Genomic DNA, 10,861 nt, shown 5'->3' with positions numbered 1-10,861 from the left:
ACACACACACACACACACAGGAAGATACTTACTACACATTATATATACCGTATATGTATATATATATATATATAATATATATATGATATATATATATATATATATATATATATACACCACACACACACACAGGAAGATACTTACTACACATTATATAAAATATATATATATATATACACATATATACATACACACACGTTCTGACTCACCTTCACAGGCTTAGGTTCTGACTCACCTTCACAGGCTGATATGTTAGGTTCTGACTCACCTTCACAGGCTGATATGTTAGGTTCTGACTCACCTTCACAGGCTATCTTACGTTCTGACTCACCTTCACAGGCTATGTTAGGTTCTGGCTCACCTTCACAGGCTGCTATGTTAGGTTCTGGCTCACCTTCAGAGGCTGATATGTTAGGTTCTGGCTCACCTTCAGAGGCTATGTTACGTTCTGACTCACCTTCACAGGCTATGTTAGGTTCTGGCTCACCTTCACAGGCTGATATGTTAGGGTCTGGCTCACCTTCACAGGCTGATATGTTACGTTCTGACTCACCTTCACAGGCTATGTTAGGTTCTGACTCACCTTCACAGGCTGATATGTTAGGGTCTGGCTCACCTTCACAGGCTGATGTGTTACGTTCTGACTCACCTTCACAGGCTATGTTACGTTCTGACTCACCTTCACAGGCTGATATGTTAGGGTCTGGCTCACCTTCACAGGCTGATATGTTACGTTCTGACTCACCTTCACAGGCTATGTTAGGTTCTGACTCACCTTCACAGGCTGATATGTTAGGGTCTGGCTCACCTTCACAGGCTGATATGTTACGTTCTGACTCACCTTCACAGGCTGATATGTTATGTTCTGACTCACCTTCACAGGCTGATACATTCTGGCTCACCTGCAGGCTGATATGTTACGTTCTGGCTCACCTTCACAGGCTGATATTCTCTTGCTTGCAGTGGCATGGCTGACGTGATTGTTGACCGAGCAGACGAGCTGTCCTGACAGGCCTGATATCAGAGTGATTGTGTTCTTCTCATGATCTCCAGAGAAGAGCTGGGTGTCTGTCAGTGTGCGTCCGTCCAGAGTCCAGCTGTACTGAAGACTATCCCCTCACAGGAGCAGGACACCCACATCTCCCCCTGGGACAGACAGTCAGAGAGCAGCACGGGGGAGGACACACGAGCTGAGGGAATAGACTCACATCAGTTTGGACTTTGCCAGAATCAGCTTACACAATGCAATTAGAACAAAAAGGGAAAATCCGCGCCTCAGCCGACGAACGTTGCAGACTGGTGCTTCTCAGACCAGGGACAACTGATTCAAAATGAGAGATGAGATCTGGAGCAAACAGTCAATTTTAGCAAATTAATAGGTGCAACAAATAATGACTAACGTTTCGACACTAAACGTGTCTTCCTCAGAGTTTTTGACTCTGAGGAAGACACGTTTAGTGTCGAAACGTTAGTCATTATTTGTTGCACCTATTAAATTTGCTAAAATTGACTGTTTGCTCCAGATCTCATCTCTCATTTTGAACAATGCAATTAGAGTCAGTGTGTCATGTTGTGTGAAAACCTCCAAAATGTCAACTTTGCAGGAACTGAGAGGAACAGCCTGTTTTTTTTACCTTGACCAAATGTTTTTTTCCCTGGTTGTCATAAAATCCCCAAAATATATGAAGATGTATGTATTCAGTCAAGGCAAAAACATGAAAATCACCAAAATTGGAGAAATATGTTTTAACGACAACGCTGATGTACAGCTATATTCAGGTGCAATGTTTCTATTTGCGGGTGTGCAATTAGTTTGCAATGGTAAAATATACAGTGTACACATATAGGATAATAATTTATATGAATGTCAATACGGCTGAATTAGTTTTAAAATGATATTATAGACACTGTATTATAAATGACATTAATCACAGATATTATTCACAGTTAAATTACTAACATTGAGACATTCCCATAAATCGAAACTGAGACAGCATGTCCTCTACTTTGTGCTGCAATTGACAAGTGGCTATGAGATACTGGAATATGTAGCCTATCATTATTACCAATTTCTCCAACAGTTCATGAGAGTAATTATTTACCTTGAATGGACAGTTGTAGTTTTCGTTTTGCGAGTTGGGATCCATCATAATGGATCTTAAGGGTATATTCAGCACCGTCAGCCAATTGATGTTACTCATCCTAAAATGTCCATTACTGAGAGTAAAGGAGGATCTGTTTTCATCATCAAGTTTAACCTTTTTATTTTTCACATGGAGCATTTTCTTAGTTGTGTCCCTTGTCAATTCGTATGTATAGGAGTCGATGGTCTCATTCATCAGTTGGAGAACCACATTTCCTCCCAGAGCTCCGAAACATTGAGCTCCATCCTGTCTGGCATCACAGAAGGTTTCCACACCTACAGACATTCAGACAAATAAGACACAAAAAAGTACATTTCACAATCAACAACCATTATCCAAGATTTGAGGTGTTGGAAAATATTCATGTATTGACTATGAAATTGTGTATACTGTAGTATTGTGAGTAACAGGTTTGCTGTATCTGACTCTGTCAGACCACAGTCTGCAGACAGGAGGATCTTCTTGGCAATCAGCCACAACTCAGACTGCTCATTTAACCTCTTCCACTCCACCCTGCCTACAGACACGATGTTTTGTCTTTTTTTTTAGGGGGGGCAGCGGATCTTTAGGGTGAGATAGCAACAACAGTACATAGAAAGCTGGACACCTGAAGATTAATTTGAGATGCCGCTCAGCACTAGATAAAGTTGATACAAAGCTGTGATAAATATAATATTTTGGTTAGGCGTCTATTCAAATGTTGAAAGTTTAGTGGGTATAAGGGCTTCTCTTTATAAACCACCTCATACACCGGCCATCCCCATGCTCAATTATGTCTCAGAGGTTGTTGTAGCAATTTTGGGGTACATATTTGTTACACAGATTTGGTGCAAGATTTAACCATTTTTGACCACTCAAGAACTGATCAAAAAAAGGGTCAAACATCCCTTCAAAATACCACACTAAAGCCCAATGTCTCCATGTACGGCTCATGTGTGGCTCTGGTACAGCTGCTGGAATGGACTCTGACCAATGTAACAGATGGGCGACACCTGCGGTACGACAAAAATACACACCTGTTCAGATCTGTGTCTGAAGATCACATGGGTCTGTTCAGGCAGCCGTATGGAGCCGTACCACAGCTGGTGGACATATAGGCATTAACACACTAAGGGCCATATCTTACGCCCGGTGCAAGGGCAAGCGCTATCTTGACTAGTTTCTAGCACTCAAAATCTCCCTTTATTCCTTTTAATTACCACTGGGTTGCTGAAACATGTCCTTTGATGTAGCTACTGACCCAGTGGTCATTAAAAGAGAAAAAGGGAGATTTTTGAGTGCTAAAAACTAGCAAAGAGAACGCTTGCCCTTACCCTTGCACTGGGCGTAAGATATGGCCATGAGATCTTGAGGAACACCATAGAAAAATTCATGCTGTGATTTGGTATCAAAAACCTTTGAACATTAGATTTCCGCAAGATTTGCATGTCTCTGTGATTGGGTGGCGAGCACTTCTGTTATGGACATTGCTCAGAAATTCCCTTATTGTCAACCTATAAAGCCACACATCCCCTGAATGCCCTATAGGTCTCTAGTTTGTGGTTGTAAAGTTTCATGAGGTTGTGAGTATACTCATTATGTGACTGAGACCTAGAGGTCACAATAAGTAATTTTATACAGTGAGGCCAAGTTTCGAGAAATGGTCTCACTACAATGAAATGTCTACTATATGGTTAATCACACATGAATAGAGCACGGCAGGGATGACATATTTTTGTCTTCCAACTTCCATGACTGGGAGTTGGAAACCCTCATTAGTGTTTTGCTTGCACCTGTGTTCACCCTGCTTTTTTAACACAAAATGGCCCCCGTGAAAAGGGTCTATTCTGCAATCTCTGCCCTCACGTGAGACTGCAAAGAAATACCAGCACTTCTCACACATCTGTGGTTTGTAGCAGAAAACCACACTTATTTGCAGGCATACATTTTCTCACGCTTCTTTTTTCTTAAAGTTACCCAACTCTAAATTGTCCTTTAATAACAGTAATGTAATAATAATAATAATAAATATAGCCGCAAGCGGCGATGTGGGGTCCAAGCTTCCGGTGACTTGGGGGGTGTATGTCAGATAATATAGACACTGAATTGCACATTTAGTCAGAGTTGGTATGTGCACAAGTGCACAAAGTTTGGTTGAGATTTGGTGACCTGACCGGGTTCAAGCAGTAGTAGCAGTAGTAATAGTAGTGTTAGTGTATATGTGTGTAAGTGTGTATATGTGTGTGTGTATATATGTGTGTGTATATGTGTGAGTATATGTGTGTGTGTGTGTGTGTGTGTGTGTGTGTGTGTGTGTATGTGTATATGTGTGTGTGTGTGTGTGTGTGTGTGTGTGTGTGTGTGTGTGTGTGTGTATGTGTGTGTGTGTGTGTGTGTGTGTGGCGTGTGTGTGTGTGTGTGTGTATAGGTGTATATGTGCGTGCATGTGTGTGTGTGTGTGTGTGTGTGTGTGTGTGTGTGTGTGTGTGTGCATGTGTGTGTGTGTGTGTGTGTGTGTGTGTGTGCGCGATGTTATGTAGAGGAAGGATGACATCATAGATGACATCATAGATGACATCATCAGTGATGTCACAAGACTGTCATCGGTGATGACATAGTGTCAAAGTTTAAACATTTATCATTTCAAGACGGTTTCATGTATCCAAATTCTTTGTAAGTCTTTAGATCAGGGAAGTCCAGAGATGACACAGAAAAAGTTTGGGCTCATTCGGGCAAATGGCCTAGGACGAGTTTGTTTATCAAAAGTTTAAACATTTATCATTTCAAGACGGTTGCACATATCCAAATTCTTTATACAATTTTAGATCAGGGAAGTCCAGAGATGACACACAAAAAGTTTGGGCTTATTCGGGCAAATGGCCTAGGACGAGTTCGTTTTTTTTTTCTTTCTGAGAAAGTCCAATATGGCGGAAAATCTAGCAGACTTAAATGGGCGTGGTCTATATGGATAGATGCGTATTGATCCAGGGAATCCAGCAGATGTGGAATTTTGATTCTACGCCTCACGGTTCAGCAGTTATGGGTCAATACGCAAATGGGTCTGTTATAGCGCCACCATCTGGCCAATATGGCAATTTTTTTGTCTCTGAGTAGTGGGGCACATTTCCAACCTATGTGCAAGGTCTGGCTACTGTAGCCCTTACAGTTTTTGAGGTGCATGCTGTTTTAGGGCGGAATAATAATAATAAATATAGCCGCAAGCGGCGATGCGGGGTCCAAGCTTCCGGTGACTTGGGGGGTGTATGTCCCCCCTCTGACATCATGACCTGATCAGAGGTCTTGATCATTTATGATGTCATTTATGATGTCATTTATGATGTCATAACTGACGTCGTCATAGAGAAGGTGACAGTCTTGTGACATCACTGATGATGTCATCTATGATGGGACAGATGTCATTTATGATGTCATTTATGATGTCATTTATGATGTCATTTATGATGTCATAACTGACGTCGTCATAGAGAAGGTGACAGTCTTGTGACATCACTGATGATGTCATCTATGATGTCATCTATGATGTCATCTATGATGTCATCTATGATGACATAGTGTCAAAGTTTAAACATTTATCATTTCAAGACGATTTCACGTATCCAAATTCTTTATACAACTTTAGATCAGGGAAGTCCAGAGATGACACAGAAAAAGTTTGGGCTCATTCGGGCAAATGGCCTAGGACGAGTTCGTTTTTTTTTTTGGAAAATCTAGCAGGCTTAAATGGGTGTGAGTTATGGATCAATACGCAAAGGGGTCTGTTATAGCGCCACCATCTGGCCAATATGGCTAATTTTTTGTCTCTGAGCAGTGGGGCACATTTCCAACCTATGTGCAAGGTCTGGCTACTGTAGCCCTTACGGTTTTTGACGTGCATGCTGTTTTAGGGCAGAATAATAATAATAATAAACGGAACAGATACAATAGGGATCCACGCACTTCGTGCTTGGACCCCTAATAAACGGAACAGATACAATAGGGATCCACGCACTTCGTGCTTGGACCCCTAATAATAATGTAATAATCCCTTTCATCATTTCATACACAAGTTGGGCAAGAAGTAAAAGCTCTTCTTGCATCTAGTTTGGTTTGTGCTTGTGTTTGCACTTCTCACTATCAGCCATGGTTATTGTAGTCTGATGTTGATGAGGCTTCTGATGGATACCTTACTGCCAGACATGTAAGAGGCTGACAACAAGTAGCTGCACATATACTTGACTCAATAGCCTAGTATTCTTTGTTTCATGTTAAATCACACACAGCCTACATTTTTATTTTACAATCTTTATTTGAATATGGCAAGTTTTGGCAACATGATACCTCCTACCTGGATCATTATAGTTTTATTTTCAATAGTTTTTATTTCATTTTTTAAACTTTGTTTTCAATTCAGAGTTAAGATAAGTTTTTTGTAAATGTATTTATTTATATGGGGGTATTTGTCAGGGGAAAGGTTTCATTCAGAATAGATATTACAATGGAAAGACAACACTTTGTGAAGGCAGTTGACTGAGTCATGTAGACGCCCCACTCACAATAAACATATGTGCCAATGCCTCCTCGTGCTTGTTGTGTTGACACATTCGAGCAAACAAAGAGGACCTAAAGTCTTGTTTTTATTTTTTTCATTTGAGGTAAAAAAAAAATCCACAACTACTTTTTTACTTTTAGTTTAGTTTTAGTTACCTATGATAACTTTGTCTCCTATGTTATTTCTATGACGACTTCACTGACAGAGACACAGCAAGCCAAGTTTCATGAAACATGACATCATCCATAGCAACAGGTCAACCCCGCCTTTTCTCTTAGCTTAAGAGTTCTCCTTGTTCCTCAGAAAAGGTTGGTCCCAGCACCTTGTGAACAGGTTTTAAGAGGAAACTCTTGCTAGGAACTTTTAATGCTACTAGGCATCTCACGTGCTACACACACTCGATTCCTATAGGCTCGCCCGCTGCGCGGGCTCGCTAACTCGGATGCTACATGGCCTTGCCCGGCCTGCAGCTCGCATACACAGCTCGCCCACTGCGCGTCGCATACGCAGCTCGGCCGCTACACGGCCTCGCCTGCTCTATGACATCACTGATGACATAATCACGGATGACATCACGAATGACATCATCACGGATGACATCAGTGATGATATACACCAAATCGGCAATACGTCATTTTGTAGGCAGCTGCTGGCGGCACATGTTCCCGCCCCCTTTTAGGGGGAAAACACAAGCCTCTCCCCGTTACCCCTCAATGTAAAATAGCAACATGCTTTGCTGTAACGTTAATATGGTGAAACACAAGTTATCTCTTAATTATACAGAGAGGAATGGGCAAATGACATATGGTCTAAACCTAAGCTTAGATCAGATGAAGCAGCGTTTTGGTCCTGAGCGGCCCTATGTCACTTCCTTTCTAACCAGAAACCAGAGGTCTTTATGTGCTCAGCTGAGAATTGGTATTCTGCCTCTTGCCATTGAAGTAGGGCGGTTCACAGCTATACCAGAAGAGAACAGGATATGCAATGTGTGTGATGTAAAGGATGTTGAAAATGAGTTTCATTTGGCCTGGAATAGAAGGCAAGCACAGCTCTTTAAGTAGGTTCAGGTGGTGGTTTTCATGCTGTACAACTTCACTGTATGTATTTTGGGTGTTTTTGTTGGTTTTACGTTTGATCATTGTTTGTTTAAATTTACTTAAAAAAAGAAAATCAATCAATCAATCAAGCACTACCAAAAAAATAGAAAAATAATAGAATCAATCTAGTTTATTAATGACCCCAAAACACCATGACATGACAATATATTACAACTCGTCTGGCCATAGAATGGGCAAGAAACACTGGAAATATGACTTTGACCCATCTAAAATCATGTAACTCATGACCCGTCTCTGACCTAGTTCCGTCTGTTGCTAATTTAGTCTTCCGACATTAAATGCTGTTGTAGTGGAGCCCAGCGTCGTTGTAGGCTACTTGGCTCGGGGCTGTAATGTAAATATGTGACATGAGTCACATGATTTTAGATGGGTCAAAGTAATATTTCCGGTGTTTCTTGCCCATTCTATGGCCAGACGAGTTGTAATATATTGTCATGTCATGGTGTTTTGGGGTCATTAATAAACGAGATTGATTATTTTTCTATTATTTTTTGGGGTAGTGCTATTTTACATTGAAGTCAACGGGGAGAGGCTTGTGTTTTCCCCCTAAAAGGGGGCGGGCCTAATTGCCCATCTGATGTATCGTCACTGATGACATCATTGAACTTATATAGCCTCAGCCAGGAAGGATGACATCACTGATGACATCATCACTGATGACATCACCACCATCATCATCATCATCATCATCATTGGGTAATTAGGACAATTACCTAATTAAAAAATCTGTCTCCGTCAGGTCAGGTCACCCGCATGGGTGCTCTGCACACTTCCTGAAAGTTTCAGCCCGATCGCAGATAAGAATGGCATAGCTGTGGCCCGCCAAAATTCTTGAAACAGACAAGACAGAGATTGCCCACATGCTCCCTTTTATATAAGGAGGATTGAGTCCTCCTAGATAAAATGCTTTATGACCCTGAAGCACGACTTGATGGTTAAGTGTTTTTTTTTTCTCTAATTGAAGATTTGCCTCGTATAATGACTCACAGCTGTGACACACAAACACAATCAATCATTCTCATGTTTCATCAAAGTCACATAATATGATATAATGACAATTAAGCAACATAAGCATTGAAATAACAGCAATGCACTTTCTTTCAGGGCCAACAGTTCAGTTGCCAATCATGGCAATACTCCTGCCCGCCCCCTTGGTGCTACCCCCTCCCTCATGCCTGCCCCCCCCCCCCCCCCCCCCCCCCCGCACACACACACACACACACACACACCTAATCATTATTGAGGTCCCGGTTGGGGGTGGCTAAATGTTGACGCCATTTCGAGGTGGATTGCCAGCAGCAGCCATTTTAAGATTGTTTGTGATTTGCTCTTAGTGACTTAGAGTCCTCTTGAGTTCTAACCTGTCACAGATTTAGGAGCTGGTTTTAGCGCTAAAACACTTTGTGAAATAGAGGGAAATCTGCGCTTCAGCTGACGAACTGCGCCCAACCGGTGCTTCTCAGAAAAGGGGACTGAATCTGGAGCACACGGTCAAAGTTAAGGCAATTTAATAAGTGCACTTATTAAATTGCCTTAACTTTGACCGTGTGCTCCAGCTTGTTTCTTTCACTTTGTGAAATACTCTTAGACCAAAAATGTAGAAGTCCTAAAGTTAGGATTATTTTTAAGAGTCGATACAGGCCCTGGTTTCTTTGCACATTTTTCTCTTTGCTGACAGCAAATCAATTAAACATTTTGTGTTTTGTCTCCTGCTCTGTCTGTAACCTTGGAAATGTAACATCGTGTTAAAGGTATTTATCACAATTCAGTATTTTTAAACCTGGACCCTATTTTCCTTTATTTATTTATTATTATTATTTTGTATAATGATGTGAGCAGACATTTTTGAAATTGGTGCAGTACTGACCAAGATTGCAGCCACTTTGCCCGCGTGCTCCTCCTGCCTTGGCAGCCTGTGCTTACGTCCACTAACCAAGTCTATTTTTGCAACGGACACAAGCTCAGATTGTTATTGTAAAAGAGACACCAGCATTACCTTGCAGGCAGCAGCGTGTTTGTTAACCCTCTCCTCTCTGCTTGTTGCTCCTCTCAGGGGGGGCCTGATCCCATTATGAGAACCGCACTCATCTTATTCATAAAACCTGGGTTATGTACATAACCTAAAGTTATCTCTGTATCATATAAGATATGATATGAGCCTGTGCATGGCCCTTTATAAATAAGCTCTTTACAGGAGGTACATGCACGGTGCCCTGATGCCCTGTGTGCCTTTGTTCCACCCCGTTGCGCAGCTGGATCTCGCTCAACACTGCATCGGTTTAAAAAACATTCTGCACTCATTAATTAGGCCTAGTTAAAAAAAAAAGTAAAAAAAAAAGAATAATAATAATAAGGTCCAGGTTGAAAAATACCTAAATTCTCCTTTATGGCTCGAGTAGTTGGATGATTCCTTGAACATTCTGCCTTATAGGTCAACCTCCTATACTTACTGGACCGGTCACATTCATATAACAGTATGGATTACTGCTTCAACACAAAACAGCTCATCCACAAGAAATATATCAATAATATGTATGTGTCAAATAGTGAAACAGCTCACCGTGAGAGACTCCGAGTAGCACCATCAACAGTCCAATCACAGCTTCCATGTCTCTGTTCACCCTCAGCTAAGCCAGGCACCCATAAATAAAATAAATAAATAGGAGAATATAATAATTACTTCAGGCCTACCACAATGATAAGTAAAAAAAAAAAAGCATTATTCATTTCCATATAATTTTTTGTCAAAGCCATGGAGCCACTAAAGCAGTGGTTCTCAAACTTTTTCACGCCGAGGACCCCTAAACTGACACACATTAGACCACGAACCCCCATTGATAAAATTTTGCCAGAGATTCTTGCTTTTAGATGTTTTATCACAGAAAGTCTATGAAACCCATGACCAAAATACTTATGAGAGAACATAATAATAAAAGTGTTAGTAGGCTTACCTTTTGGTCGCAGGCGCTCAGAGTGAAGGAAAGATACAAATAAAAGATGGGTGCAGCCTTGGCTTTGTTTTTCTTAAAGCTAAGTCTACACGACAACGCCTGTCAGAGTGTGCAGCTGTC

The 10,861-nt window shown here is 41.2% G+C and overlaps 1 protein-coding gene across 1 annotated transcript in view; it reads right to left on the bottom strand.

Annotated features, from left to right (window-relative positions):
* The window catches only part of LOC310792249 (uncharacterized protein), a gene marked incomplete at its 3' end in the record, with an annotated part of 330,076 nt that extends 327,881 nt beyond the window's left edge, over positions 1 to 2,195 (bottom strand). The window contains exons 1-2 of the mRNA XM_083653974.1: positions 2,103 to 2,195; positions 934 to 1,190 (exon numbers count right to left, since the gene is read on the bottom strand). The remainder of the gene's footprint in view (positions 1 to 933; positions 1,191 to 2,102) is intronic.
* Between the last annotated feature and the right edge of the window lie 8,666 nt (positions 2,196 to 10,861).

Source organism: Poromitra crassiceps (genome assembly GCF_964638095.1).
Source record: "Poromitra crassiceps genome assembly, chromosome: 17".
Classification (NCBI taxonomy): Eukaryota; Metazoa; Chordata; class Actinopteri; order Beryciformes; family Melamphaidae; genus Poromitra; species Poromitra crassiceps.
The sequence above is the reverse complement of the archived record's forward strand: the minus strand, read 5'-3'. Positions and strand labels throughout refer to the sequence as shown.